This window comes from Nerophis lumbriciformis, linkage group LG30 (genome assembly GCF_033978685.3).
Source record: "Nerophis lumbriciformis linkage group LG30, RoL_Nlum_v2.1, whole genome shotgun sequence".
In the NCBI taxonomy this organism is placed as follows: Eukaryota; Metazoa; Chordata; class Actinopteri; order Syngnathiformes; family Syngnathidae; genus Nerophis; species Nerophis lumbriciformis.
In genome coordinates this window covers 4,525,087-4,541,117 of record NC_084577.2, presented here as the reverse complement: position 1 = coordinate 4,541,117, position 16,031 = coordinate 4,525,087, and positions in this window count along the sequence as shown.

Here is a 16,031-nt window from a genome sequence, read left to right as displayed (position 1 = left end):
GGTGGAATGGGTCTTTCAGGATGCTCTGGCTCTCGTCAGCCAGGGAGGGGAGGGGCCATCCCATGATCTTCTGGGCGTTCTCATTTGTCCAAAAATAGTCGTTTTTGTTGTTTATTACTAACTCGCTGCCATTGTTAGAAAACACTCCGGAAGTAGGAATACACAGTTGTTGCCAGAAGTCAGAAGCACGTTGCTATGGGAACGGAAATAAATGTGCTGAGGAAATAAGTTCCGACAGTCATTAAAATGGCCAAAATATGGTAAATATTGAACATGTTATATATTGTTATGAACATGTCTGTTACTACATTATATATAGACTTGCAGTTTGTATATAAAACATTGATGGAGGGTTTTGAAGTCGTTTTAGTGGGCATTGAAGGCTACTATGGTGACTCCATTAGGTGCATCTTGCAAGCATTTTATTTTTTTTGTCATTACAATCCTGTGCCAAACATTAAATACAAAGTTTAGTGCAAGTAAGGCAACACGAGAAGTATCCCACACTTATCTTTTCTAAAGCATTTCTGTACAGCAGATATGGGCATTTATATCAAAAATATTATTTGGACAAACAAGACACGTTAAAAAAAAAATAAAAAAATAAAAAAATAATAATCCCACCCCTTTCCTGTCTGGAAATACGTTCTAACACAATTCTTTTTCAATCTTAAAACACAACAACAATGAAGGAATAAATAAATACCTATCATTACAGTTCACATTAGGGCTGGGGGGTATACCGATATTATAATTAATGCCGGTATATTCTAGAAAGAGATATATATTTGAGAAAATACCGCCATACCGGTATCTTTTGATGCGCCTTTGTTACGGCCGTTTGCTCTTCTCTGCGCCTGATAAGCAAAGCACGGGGCATTCCCTTTGGTTCACCCCCGCCCCTTGCGTGTTTATTTAAACTTCTCTCACACACAATGACACACCACAACAAACTTTCTTTTTTTTAATATGGCAGGGCGGTGCCGAGTTTTCGACTCCCGAGTGAATGCTCTGGTCATCGACTGCATTTGGCTTTGGTGAGTGACTACAGCTTTATTTAAACATACACCAGTTTGCTTGAAACCTTATATCTCTCCTTGTAGCAACTTTATCACTAATTTCTTCTGTTTATGTTGTTAGCGACTGAGCACAGCAGTTAGCGATAGCTCCTCTCTGCCCCTTGCTTGTGGTGTGTCAAATGTTTAGCGACACCTCGGCTTGAAAGTGCCTTTTTCCCCACAGCTTATGCCGGGGGTCAGCAACCCGCTGCTTTCAAAAAAGGATTAAAAATGGAAAAATATGGGGGAAAAACATTGTTTTTGTTTTAGTATGTTTTTTTTTAAGGACAAACATGACACAAACCTTCCCAATTGTTAGAAAGCCTACTGTTTAATATGTTTGTCTGTATGCTTCGCTGATGAGAGTATTTGGTGAACATTGTTCTGTCCTACAAATTTTGGCGGTTCTTGAACTCGCCATAATGTGGACTTTGACGCAACAGTTTGTTTACATGTAAAATCTTCCACTTCTTCTTTGTCTCATTTTGTCCACCAAAAGTTTTATGCGGTGTGTGAATGCAAAAAGGTGCGTTTTGTTGATGTTATTGACTTGTTGGAGTACTAATCAGGCTATTTGGTCAGTGCATGACTGCAAGCTAATCAATGCTAACATGCTATTTAGGCTATCTGTATGTACATGTTGCATCACTACGCCTCATTTGTAGGTATATTTGAGCTCATTTAATGTCCTTTTTTTCAATCCTCTTTGTATATAATTTAGTTTTACATTTCTCATGACATTATCTGTATGTAATATTGGCTGCATTTCAGATAGTTTGTGTGCCATGTTGTTCCAGACCACAGCAAACATTACCTAGCTTGTCAAAGATTGTAATAAATCTATTAAACGAAGACAGCCTGTCGTTTCCTTTAACTTGGACACACACATCTATACTTTTGGCCATTAAGATCCAGTAATTTCCAGGAGTTATCTCACCTTCTGAGTACCCTCTGATTTACTAATGGTTTCCAATGTTGTAAAAATGAGAATAAATATTACATTTCAACATTTCAGTCAATGAAGATTTGCGTCAGCCTGCAAAAATAGTTATTTTGATAGTAGGCGATTATAGCTAATATAGACACTTACGTCATGTGTTGTCTTTATTATAAGACTTATACAGGACTTTCAATTTTTTGCGGCTCCAGACAGATTAGTTTTTTCCATTTTTGGTCCAATATGGCTCTTTCAACGTTTTGGGTTGCCGACCCCTGGCCTATGTGAACTAACCTACTGAAGTATAGCGGCTGGGTGGCTGAAAAGTAGTTTTAAACTGAACAGTCAGCGGCTTTTCACCACAGTGAGCGAGTAGAAGCTCCATCTATCCCGGCGCCTAAGCGTGAGGCTATAAACCAAACGTTAACGAACGGAATTAACGAAAACTGCTTTGAAATAGTAATGGCTAACTAATTACTTCATAAGAATAAACAACACGTTCTGTTACTACCTATAACAAAAATAATCTGAGTACCTCAACACTGGTTATCAAGCCATAAAACACTTGGGCAACCTTAAGCACATTTTTTAAAGATACTGGTATATACCCTATACCGCCATTCGGTTTGGCCCATATCGCCCAGCCCTAGTTCACATGAATAGGTAGTTTGTTTACTGTATGGTTCACATGATTTACTGAATATGTGATAGATTATGTGTCATTCATCAATCAGGTCTAATATTTTTTATCAGTTTTCCCCTTCCTTGTACTTTCTTAACACTTTGAGTTAGAACAATTTCTTAAAGTGGATCATTTTTGTACATTGTTTGACTTCTTTTCTTAATCCCTTCCACAATTTAGTTCCACAAACTGATACGCTGAAGAAAGTCTTAGATGTTCTTCGTTAGGGTTGTGAATCTTTGGGCATCACACGATTCGATTTGATTCTTGGGGCTAACTATTTGATTTAGATTCGATTCATGATTCAAACCGATTCTCAATTTAAGATCAATATTTTATTTTTTAACAACATTGGGGGCCAGTTTTATGTTTAACTACATTCCTCCATCAAATTGACAAACAGCTCTGAAAAAGATTTATATTTATATATGTATTATTATTCATATTATTATTATTTATTATTTATTTATTGTTATTTATTATTCATATATATACAGTGGGGCAAAAAAGTATTTAGTCAGCCACCAATTGTGCAAGTTCTCCCACTTAAAATGATGACAGAGGTCTGTAATTTTCATCATAGGTACACTTCAACTGTGAGAGACAGAATGTGAAAAAAAAATCCAGGAATTCACATTGTAGGAATTTTAAAGAATTTATTTGTAAATTATGGTGGAAAATAAGTATTTGGTCAATAACAAAAATTCAACTCAATACTTTGTTATTGCCAACAAAGGTTATATTACAGAGGTCAAACGATTACTATAGGTCTTTACCAGGTTTGCACACACAGTAGCTGGTATTTTGGCCCATTCCTCCATGCAGATCTTCTCGAGAGCAGTGATGTTTTGGGGCTGTCGCCGAGCAACACGGACTTTCAACTCCCTCCACAGATTTTCTATGGGGTTGAGGTCTGGAGACTGGCTAGGCCACTCCAGGACTTTCAAATGCTTCTTACGGAGCCACTCCTTCGTTGCCCGGGCGGTGTGTTTGGGATCATTGTCATGCTGGAAGACCCAGCCACGTTTCATCTTCAAAGCTCTCACTGATGGAAGGAGGTTTTGGCTCAAAATCTCACGATACATGGCCCCATTCATTCTTTCCTTAACACGGATCAGTCGGCCTGTCCCCTTAGCAGAAAAACAGCCCCAAAGCATGATGTTTCCACCCCCATGCTTCACAGTAGGTATGGTGTTCTTGGGATGCAACTCAGTATTCTTCTTCCTCCAAACACGACGAGTTGAGTTTATACCAAAAAGTTATATTTTGGTTTCATCTGACCACATGACATTCTCCCAATCCTCTGCTGTATCATCCATGTGCTCTCTGGCAAACTTCAGACGGGCCTGGACATGCACTGGCTTAAGCAGGGGGACACGTCTGGCACTGCAGGATTTGATTCCCTGTCGGCGTAGTGTGTTACTGATGGTAACCTTTGTTACTTTGGTCCCAGCTCTCTGCAGGTCATTCACCAGGTCCCCCCGTGTGGTTCTGGGATTTTTGCTCACCGTTCTCATGATCATTTTGAACCCACGGGATGAGATCTTGCGTGGAGCCCCAGATCAAAGGAGATTATCGGTGGTCTTGTATGTCTTCCATTTTCTGATAATTGCTCCCACAGTTGATTTTTTCACACCAAGCTGCTTGCCTATTGTAGATTCACTCTTCACAGTCTGGTGCAGGTCTACAATTATTTTCCTAGTGTCCTTTGACAGCTCTTTGGTCTTGGCCATAGTGGAGTTTGGAGTCTGACTGTTTGAGGCTGTGGACAGGTGTCTTTTATACAGATAACAAGTTCAAACAGGTGCCATTAATACAGGTAGCGAGTGGAGGACAGAAGAGCTTCTTAAAGAAGAAGTTACAGGTCTGTGAGAGCCAGAGATCTTCCTTGTTTGAAGTGACCAAATACTTATTTTCCACCATGATTTACAAATAAATTCTTTAAAATTCCTACAATGTGAATTCCTGGATTTTTTTTCACATTCTGTCCCTCACAGTTGAAGTGTACCTATGATGAAAATTACAGACCTCTGTCATAATTTTAAGTTAGAGAACTTGCACAATCGGTGGCTGACTAAATACTTTTTGCCCCACTGTATATATATATATATATAGTTTCTTCACAATAGCCACCCTTTGCTCTGATTACTGCTTTGCACACTCTTGACATTCTCTTGATGAGCTTCAAGCACACCTTTGAAGTGAAAACCATTTCAGGTGACTACCCCTTGAAGCTCATCGAGAGAATGCCAAGAGTGTGCAAACAAGTGAATACGATTTGTTACAAATAAGAATCCAGATTCATACGAAAACTGACTTTTTTACACCCCTATTGTACATGCATACAATTATTTGTATTTAAATTTTCCCCCAAGGTTATATATTTATCCTCTTTTGTTTCGGGGAATTGTTGTACATTATTGAGTAGCAGTTTATAGTTTGCTTTATTGAAGACTTTTGTTTTCTAAGTAAAGTTAAAGTAAAAAAAAAAAAGTTAAAGTACGAATGATTTGCCACACACACACTAGTTGTGGCAAAATTATTCTCTGCATTTGATCCATCACCCTTGTTTGTAGCCTTTATTTAACTAGGTAAAATCCCATTGAGATCAAATATCTCTTTTCCATGAGAGACCTGGCCAAGAGGGCAGCAGCAAGGTTACATTAAAAACAGTAAACAACACCTAAAACATCAAATTTACAACATTAAAACTTGCTCACATAGCACATGTGCATACAGACAAGGTAGACTGAACACACAGAAGCTTTAAACTCATTTAATGTAACAAGGGTTTGAAGTTGAAGATTCGATTGTAAGTTATTCCAAGCCTTCGGTGCTGAAAACCTAAATGCTTTCTTGCTCAGTTCAGTTCTTACTTTGGGGACGACAAATTGCAGAACATTCATTGAACGAAGATTGTGACTTCCTTGTTACCCTTGATCACCCCCTGGGAGATGAGGTGAGCAGTGAGCAGCAGCGGTGGCTGCGCCCGGGAATCATTTTGGTGATTTAACCCCCAATTCCAACCCTTGATGTTGAGTGCCAAGCAGGGAGGTTTTTATAGTCTTTGGTATGACTCGGCCGGGGTTTGAACTCACAACCTACCGATCTCAGGACGGACACTCTAACCACTAGGTTAGAGCCTGTTTCGAATAGATTTTCACTTTTTTATCCAAGTCCTGGTACATTACTTGCAACTTGCTTCAGCCCCATCCTGGTTTACTTCGCAGTTGTTATTATGTTGCCAAATCAATAAGTGGGATCAGACAATACCAATACCGTCATTTTTAACATGTATTTATGGTGAGTTGTATTGACAGTTTAACATCAACACCATTGTGGAGCTCTTGCTCCTCCGGGTCCTTCAGACCACCAAGGACGGGCAGGACAGCTTTGTTCATGGTTCTGAACAGCGATTTATTTTTCAATAAATGTTTTTGCTCCATCATCAGTGCGTCTTGTTCTCCAACCACCATCGACTCTCCCTTCTCCTTCCCGACTGCTGCCTTTAACAGAGCGACAGGTGATTAGACAAACACTCACAGCTGTGTCATCTACGCACCTGCCGCTAATCTCGAGGCCGGTCCTGACACGCCTCGCTTCTCCGCAGGCCACGCCCCCCCCACAACCATATATGATCTTATGTCTTCCTTTCATCCATCCATTTGCTACCGCTTGTCCCTTTCGGGGTCGCGTAGGGGGTCGCTGGAGCCTATCTCAGCTGCATTCAGGCGAAAGGCGGTGTACACTCTGGAGAAGTTGCCACCTTATCTAATGTCTTATTCTCTTTAATGACATACAGTTGTTTAATCAAAACCAAGTCAATAGTACACAATAATTAAACAAAAACAACAACTTTTTATAAATGTAAATCCTTTGGTTTTTGCCCTCAGAGTCCTTCTGTGTCCAGGGAATTATTCCCGACATTAACAACAAAAACATCATTTTGAGAAAAACATTTTTTTCCAACTAATCCCTGTAGTATCAGTCATATACTGATAGTGTTGCTTGTAACAGTACATATATATATATATATATATATATATATATATATATATATATATATATATATATATATATATATATATATATATATATATATATATATATATGTATGTATGATCAGTGTCAGAGCTTGGTTCGCATTGCCGGCAGTAAGTCGGACACGTTTCCGGTGAGGGTTGGACTCCGCCAAGGCTGCCCTTTGTCACCGATTCTGTTCATAACTTTTATGGACAGAATTTCTAGGCGCAGTCAAGGCGTTGAGGGGATCCGGTTTGGTGGCTGCAGGATTAGGTCTCTGCTTTTTGCAGATGATTTGGTCCTGATGGCTTCATCTGGCCAGGATCTTCAGCTCTCACTGGATCGGTTCGCAGCTGAGTGTGAAGCGACTGGGATGAGAATCAGCACCTCCAAGTCCGAGTCCATGGTTCTCGCCCGGAAAAGGGTGGAGTGCCATCTCCGGGTTGGGGAGGAGATCTTGCCCCAAGTGGAGGAGTTCAAGTACCTCGGAGTCTTGTTCACGAGTGAGGGAAGAGTGGATCGTGAGATCGACAGGCGGATCGGTGCGGCGTCTTCAGTAATGCGGATGCTGTATCGATCCGTTGTGGTGAAGAAGGAGCTGAGCCGGAAGGCAAAGCTCTCAATTTACCGGTCGATCTACGTTCCCATCCTCACCTATGGTCATGAGCTTTGGGTTATGACCGAAAGGACAAGATCACGGGTACAAGCGGCCGAAATGAGTTTCCTCCGCCGGGTGGCGGGGCTCTCCCTTAGAGATAGGGTGAGAAGCTCTGTCATCCGGGGGGAGCTCAAAGTAAAGCCGCTGCTCCTCCGCATCGAGAGGAGCCAGATGAGGTGGTTCGGGCATCTGGTCAGGATGCCACCCGAGCGCCTCCCTAAGGAGGTGTTTAGGGCATGTCCGACCGGTAGGAGGCCACGAGGAAGACCCAGGACACGTTGGGAAGACTATGTCTCCCGGCTGGCCTGGGAACGCCTCGGGATCCCCCGGGAGGAGCTGGACGAAGTGGCTGGGGAGAGGGAAGTCTGGGCTTCCCTGCTTAGGCTGCTGCCCCCGCGACCCGACCTCGGATAAGCGGAAGAAGATGGATGGATGGATGGATGGACCTCATAATATTATTATACAATTGCCTGTGCATTCGGTTGTATATTTTTTTTATGTCCAAATTGATGTATAAACTTGCTTTGCCATAAATCAGGTTGAGAAGCAGATAATTAAGTACTACTGTATGTAACTTTATTTAAAGTTAAAGGGGAACATTATCACCAGACATATGTAAGCGTCAATATATACCTTGATGTTGCAGAAAAAAGACCATATATTTTTTTAACCGATTTCCGAACTCTAAATGGGTGAATTTTGGCGAATTAAACGCCTTTCTATTATTTGCTCTCGGAGCGATGACGTCACAACGTGACGTCACATCGGGAAGCAATCCGCCATTTTCTCACTTTCGTCGGTGTGTTGTCGGAGGGTGTAACAACATGAACAGGGACGAATTCAAGTTGCACCAGTGGCCCAAAGATGCGAAAGTGGCAAGAAATTGGACGAAATTTGTTCAAAATACGAGGCTGTGGGGAAAGCCGACAAAATGGTCAGTCGTTTGTTCCGCACACTTTACCGACGAAAGCTATGCTACGACAGAGATGGCAAGAATGTGTGGATATCCTGTGACACTCAAAGTAGATGCTGACATCAACTCCAAAACTGGACAGATCACTTTTCAGGAAAAGAGAGCGAATGAGGGTATGTCTACAGAATATATTAATTGATGAAAACTTTATTCATTACTCGCGGTTCTACGTAAAGTATTATACATAAACTGTGTTTACCAATAATTTAGCTTAAAAACATTTATTTTTTTCAATCATTCGGGTAGTCTTGTGTAATGTAGTATTTTGTGTCTATTTAGGTATGGTTAACCTGAGTGCTGAAATCGTGGAAAAATATATGTCCTTAGCGCGCTTAAAATAGGCTGTCTGCACTCTCAAAGTGCATGTTGTTGCCAAATGTATTTCATATGCTGTAAACCTAGTTCATAGTTGTTAGTTTCCTTTAATGCCAAACAAACACATACCAATCGTTGGTTAGAAGGCGATCGCCGAATTCGTCCTCGCTTTCTCCCGTGTCGCTGGCTGTCGTGTCGTTTTCGTCGGTTTCGCTTGCATACGGTTCAAACCGATATGGCTCAATAGCTTCAGTTTCTTCTTCAATTTTGTTTTCGCTACCTGCCTCCACACTACAACCATCCGTTTCAATACATGCGTAATCTGTTGAATCGCTTAAGCCGCTGAAATCCGAGTCTGAATCCGAGCTAATGTCGCTATATCTTGCTGTTCTATCCGCCATGTTTGTTTGTATTGGCATCACTGTGTGACGTCACAGGAAAATGGACGGGTGTATGTAACGATGGTTAAAATCAGGCACTTTGAAGCTTTTTTTAGGGATATTGCGTGATGGGTAAAATTTTGAAAAAAACTTCGAAAAATAAAATAAGCCACTGGGAACTGATTTTTAATGGTTTTAACCCTTCTGAAATGGTGATAATGTTCCCCTTTAAAGTTAAAAGTTAAAGTACCACTGATAGTCACACACTAGAGATGCGCGGTTTGCGGGCACAACCGCGGAGTCCGCGGATTATCCGCGGATCGGGCGGATGAAATTAAAAAAAATAAGATTTTATCCGCGCGCGGGTCGGGTCGGGCGGATTAATTAGATATTTTTTTTTTATTTTTTTTATTTTTTTAATTTTTTGCGGGTGGCAGTTAAACCAATTGGGAAATATATATACATAGTTAAATGTTGTTACCCACATACGAAAAACGAGCAGGCACCTCCTGCATATGCCACAACAGAAGAAAAAAAAAGAAAAGAGATGGACACTTTTACGGAGCGGAGAAGGGACGCCTCGCCAGGGTCCGGGACCGAGGCCCCTTCCCCCGAGAGGGCCCCACCGGGAGCCGTAGCTGAGGCGATCCGTGAGAAGGGCCCGACGCACGTCCAGGGTCACTACCGCGCCCACCGCACCGACACCCCGCCTCGTCCGCCTTCGCCGTGGCCGGCGTCACGCGCAGCAGGTAAGCAGCTTACCTGCCCGCCACCCCCGTGGCCGGGGGCTCGTAGCATGGGTCACTCCGCGCGCTCCGCCCGCGCAGCTTACCTGCCCGCCACCCCTGTTGCCGGGGGCGCGTAACAGGGGTCACTCCGCGCGCAGTGCGCTCACGAAAGGGGTGGGGCTCACCCTGGTTTATATAGAGAGCAGGACGGTGGTCATGGAAGTCTGAACCCGCTAAGGAGTGTGTAACAACCCACCTGCCGAATCAACTAGCCCTGAAAATGGATGGCGCTGGAGCGTGGGCCCATACCCGGCCGTCGCCGGGTATGGAGGTGCGCTCAGCGCGGCTCCCAAATGATTGCGCACTGGTGTGCGTCTGGGTCGTGACAGCGTGGCACGCGAAAGTCTGTGCTGTATTGGATCAGTCTCCTTTCTTTAACAGGCAAAAGCTTTATAACCTCACCATACCTGCCAACTTTTGAAATCAGAAAAACCTAGTAGCCAGGGTCCAAGGGCCGCAGGCCCCGGTAGGTCCAGGACAAAGTCCTGGTGGAGGGTTCAGGGCTTCGCCCCCCGACGCAAAATGATTATTAGCATTCAGACAGGTTAAAATGTTGCTAAAACCATCACTTTTCTATCAGTCACAGTGACTTTTCAAAACAAAAATATTACAGCAAAAATCATATGGGTTGATTGACATGTTTATTCTGTAAGCTAACTTCAATAGTTTGAAATTATTTTGACAGTTAATGCCAGTTATCCTGTCAACCTTTCACAAGACTTCAATTTGTTAATTGAAAGTATAAACAGTATAAACACTTTTTACAGTAAACAAATGGTAAAACAGTACTAAACAATTCCATTAAAAAAAAAATTGGTGTCATTATTAACTTTCTGTCCAAGCTTGTATAATCTACTGCCTTGTTCAATTGTAAAAAATATTCTGTGCCTAAAATTCACATTTCTATCACAATTATCATACTGTAAACATGGTAAGCTAACTTCATTAAAATTAATAGTCCTGTCAATAGCATGGAATTACAATTCAAATGTAGTTTTTTTGTAAGCCTTTCAAAAGAATTCAAAATATGAAAAATTAATGAAAATTAATTTAAGCCATCAGACACTTGAAAAGTGGCACATCACATCTCTAATGTAATCATTTGAACTTTTCAACAGAAATAGCACTGCAAAAATATTAAGGACATACTTCTGTATTTTGGTAGTTATGCTGTCAACATTTAACAAGATTTCTTCAACTTGGACTTGAAAGCATAAATAGTATAAACACTTTTAACAGTATGTCGTGCTGTGAAATACAGCCGACAGGATTGCGCACCAAACACGAAGCAAGGCCAAAGCGCATGGTGCAGGAGAACAAATGACTTCTTTCATTTAAGGTTTGTGATAAACCATCAAACTCATTCGTTAAAAGGACTCTATAGTAATATAAAGCGAATTTTTCTGGACATTATCATGCAAGAAAAGTTTATTTTTGGGACCGCGATCACCGCGTAATGATTTTTAAAGGTTGCATTACAAACATTTAACTGTCCCATGTGATCAGCCAGTGCGATTGGAAATCCATGCTCAATTATTGCCTCCGTAACTAAAACTTCGGGCGGGTGCGGGCGGATGGCGGGCGGGTACAGTTCTGATCAAACGTTACATCGGGTGGATGGCGGATGGTTGACGACTTTCTGACGCGGTTGCGGATGAAATAAATTGCCTATCCGCGCATCTCTATCACACACACACTAGGTGTGGTGAAATTACCCTCTGCATTTGACCCATCCCCTTGGTCCACCCCCTGGGAGGTGAGGGGGGCCATTGAGTCTTACTTCAGCTGCCGCTGCACTCGCAGAGCGGAGACCCTCACCACTCAAAGCCACCATGGCGATTCCTGCTCTTGCTTACAAAGCGAGACGTAATTCTACATGGCCGCACTCGGGAATCATTTTGGTGATTTAACCCCCAATTACAACCCTTGATGCTGAGTGCCAAACAGGTAGGTATTGGGTCCCATAATGGGTCCCATTTGTATAGTCTTTGGTATGACTCGGCCGGGGTTTGAACTCACGACCTACTGATCTCAGGGCGGACACTCAAACCACAAGGCCACTGAGCCAGCCACTAAATGTCATTACCGTATTTTCCGCACCATAAGGCGCCCTGGGTTAAAAGCCGCGCCTTCAATGAACGGCATATTTCAAAACTTTGTCCACCTATAAGCCGCCCGGTGTTGTAAGCCGCATCTAACTGCGCTAAAGGAATGTAAAAAAAACAGTCAGATAGGTCAGTCAAATTTGAATAATATATTAAAAACCAGCGTTCCAACAACTCTGTTCACTCCCAAAATGTACGCAAATGTGCAATCACAAACATACGTATATCAACATGGACAGAGCTGCGTGAAAAAAGCCACCCGGCCTCTTCGCGTAAACTTAAACTTACCTTAACCACTCGCTCATCTTTTCTTCATCCATCCCTTCGAGTTAGCTTTTTATGATGACGCCGGCTGGAAAGGTCTCTTTTGGCAAGGTCTTCCTTTTGAATATCATCATGGGTGGAAGTTTCTGGCCATTAGCATGGCAAGCTAGAACCACAGTGAAGGATGACTTCTCATTCCCTGTGGTGCGAATATTCACCGTACGTGCTCCCGTTGTATCCACAGTGCGTTTCACAGGAATATCAGTTGCTGTGAAATAGTAATCCGTGTGTGGATGGAGAGATTGCATCTTTTCATGAACCGGATCCCTGACGCTTAGTAGGAGCCATTTTGTGGTCTTTACAGATGTAAACACACAAAGGAAATGAAACGTACGGTGATATCCGCGCGCTTTTTTTTCTTCTACGCGGGCGGGTGGTTGCTTACAGTAGAAGAAGAAGCGCTTCCTGTTCTATGGGGGCGGGTGCTTACCTTGGCGGTTGCTTGCGTAGAAGAAGAAGCGCTTCCTGTTCTACCGGGAAAAAAGATGGCGGCTGTTTACCGAAGTTGCGAGATCGAAACTTTATGAAAATGAATCTTAATATTTATCCATATATAAAGCGCACCGGGTTAAAAGGCGCACTGTCAGCTTTTGAGAAAATTTGTGGTTTTTAGGTGCGGCTAATAGTGCGGAAAATACGGTAGTTTAATTATTTAATTAACTAAATTAAAATGTATAGATCTCACGGGGTTCACTGTGACAGGTGTTGCCAATTTGGCGACTCTGTGGCTAAATCTAGCAGTTCACCAAATCCTCATAGCGGCTCTTTTTTACGTTAACAGCTACTAGTAACAAATCTAGCCACTTTTTCCGGAGTTATTGGAGACTTTTCTTGTGTCTTGAAGATTCTGAGGTGAAAGCATGCTCCAGTTACTGTCCTCAACAAGCATCTCCCTGGTTCCAAAGCACTCACAGGTGGTTAGTCTTACTTCAGCTGCCGCTGCACTTGCAGAGCGGAGACCCTCACCACTCAAAGCCACCATGGCGATTCCTGCTCTTGCTTACAAAGCGAGACGTAATTCTACATGGTTTTTCACGGCCATGCGAAAATAAACCGCTGCAAGGTTCCAGTCATTGTCAAATGAGCCAGTCAATAGAATTGCTTTATTAGTGCATTTAACAACCCTCCAGTCTTGGATCTGATACTCAAGCAAATGAAATTTAAAGAACACAAACAGAACCAACAGAAGAATGTTCATTTGCTGTTTAATCATACCTGGCATTTTTTAGACTCATTTTTTTCCCCCTTCCCACGACGTTATTCTTCTTTCCTACAACAGCCATTGCGACAAAGTGATGACATCATCTAGCAAATTTAATGACAGCCATTAGCTATTTTCCTTACTGAGGAATTGGGAACACTGTGACATTTGCTTCTAATGGCAGGGATGCTTGAAGTTCAATTTTTTTTCCCTTGCAAATTAAAGCATAACAATTAGTCGAGAGACAGCTCTAATCTCAAAACCCTCTTAAGTTGAAGTACCGCTGTATATGTTGCTCCAGACACATCCAACCTAGTAAGAAAAATAATACTGCTGGCTTGTGAACGTTGGTCAAATTTTGAAAAGACACAGCCAAGCCATGTCTCTGTCAATCTCCAAATATTATATGTACAAAACCCAAAACCAGTGAAGTTGGCACTTTGTGTAATTCGTAAATAAAAACAGAATACAATGATTTGGAAATCCTTTTTAACTTATATTCAATTGAATAGACTGCAAAGACAAGATATTTAATGTTCGAACTGAGAAACCTAATTTGTTTTTGCAAATAATCATTAACTTAGAACTTAATGGCAGCAACACATTGCAATAAAGTTAGCACAGGAGCATTTTTACCACTGTGTTACATGGCCTTTCCTTTTAACAACACTCAGTAAACGTTTGGGAACTGAGGAGACCAATCTTTGAAGCTTTTCAGGTGGAATTATTTCCCATTCTTGCTTGATGTACAGCATTGTCTTGCTGAAATAAGCAGGGGCGTCCATGATAACGTTGCTTGGATGGCAACATATGTTGCTCCAAAACCTGTATGTACCTTTCAGCATTAATTGTGCCTTCACAGATGTGTAAATTACCCATTCCTTGGGCACTAATACACCCCCATACCACACAGATGCTGGGATTTAAACTTTGCGCCTATAACAATCCGGATGGTTCTTTTCCTCTTTGTTCTGGAGGACACGACGTCCACATTTTCCCAAAACAATTTGAAATGTGGACTCGTCAGACCACAGAACACTTTTACACTTTGCATCAGTCCATTTTAGAGGAGTTCGGGCCCAGCAAAGCCGGGTGTTGTTGATAAATGGCTTTCGCTTTGCATAGTAGTTGAGTTGAGTTTGAGTTTATTTCGAACATGCAATCATACAACATGATACATCACAATCTCCAGTTTCTATTTTCAACATGTTCGAAAAGGAGTAGGAAGAAGCAGAGCTTATTTAATCCTACCCCTTTTCTTTTACATAACAGTTGCTAAAACTTTTGTTCACTTCCTGTTCTCAATTTATTCACAATATACTCCATAAGTAATCACAATAAAAATAAGTAAATAAATAATAATTGGTGAAGTAAGTTACATTTCATATGTTGAGATAAGTAAGATTATTTTGTGAGTGAAAGAATGAAAGAATGGATGAGTTAAATAAATTCAGAATGTTTATCATGGTTCTTCTTCTTTATACTTTGTAAACACTTTAAGTTTGAATAGTTTCTTGAAGTGGATCATATTAGTACATTGTTTAATTGCTTTGCTTAATCCATTCCATAATTTAATTCCACATACTGATATACTGAAGGTCTTAAGCGTTGTACGTGCATACAAATGTTTTAAATTACATTTCTCTCTAAGATTATATTTCTCCTCTTTTTTTGAGAAGAATTGTTGTATATTCTTGGGTAGCAGGTTATAGTTTGCTTTGTGTATAATTTTAGCTGTTTGCAAATTCACTATGTCGTAGAATTTCAGTATCTTTGATTCAATAAATAAAGGATTTGTGTGTTCTCTATATCCAACATTATGTATTATTCTAACTGATCTTTTGTGTAACACCGTTAATGAATGAAGTGCACTTTTGTAGTTATTTCCCCATATTTCTACACAGTAACTCAGATATGGTAACACTAGTGAGCAGTAGAGAATATGAAGTGATTTTTTTGTCTAGAACATGTTTTGCTTTATTCATTATTGACGTGTTTCTTGCTACTTTATGTTGTATATTTTTTACGTGAGATTTCCAGTTCAATTTATCATCAATCATTATACCAAGAAATTTGGTTTCATTTACTCTTTCAATTTCTATTCCGTCTATTTGTATTTGTGTTTGACTTTCTCTTCAACTGTCACCAAATAGCATTATTTTAGTTTTACTGAGATTCAACGATAGTCTGTTTTTGTCAAACCATCTTTTTAATTTGTTCATTTCTTCTGTTATTATTTGTAGTATCTTCTGTGTGTTCTCTCCTGAACAAAACGCTGTTGTATCATCCGCAAATAATACTAACTTTAAATCTTTTGTAACTTTACAAATGTCATTTATATATAGATTGAATAATTTAGGTCCTAGTATTGATCCCTGAGGTACACCACAGGATATATTTAGCGTTGTAGACGTGTGTTCGCCTAGTTTCACGTATTGTTTCCTGTTCATTAGATAACTTCTTATCCAGTTTAAGACTAACCCTCTGATGCCATATCGTTCTAGTTTTTTGATTAAAATATTGTGATTAATTGTGTCAAATGCTTTAGTTAGATCCATAAAAAACTGCTGCCGCACATTTTTTATTA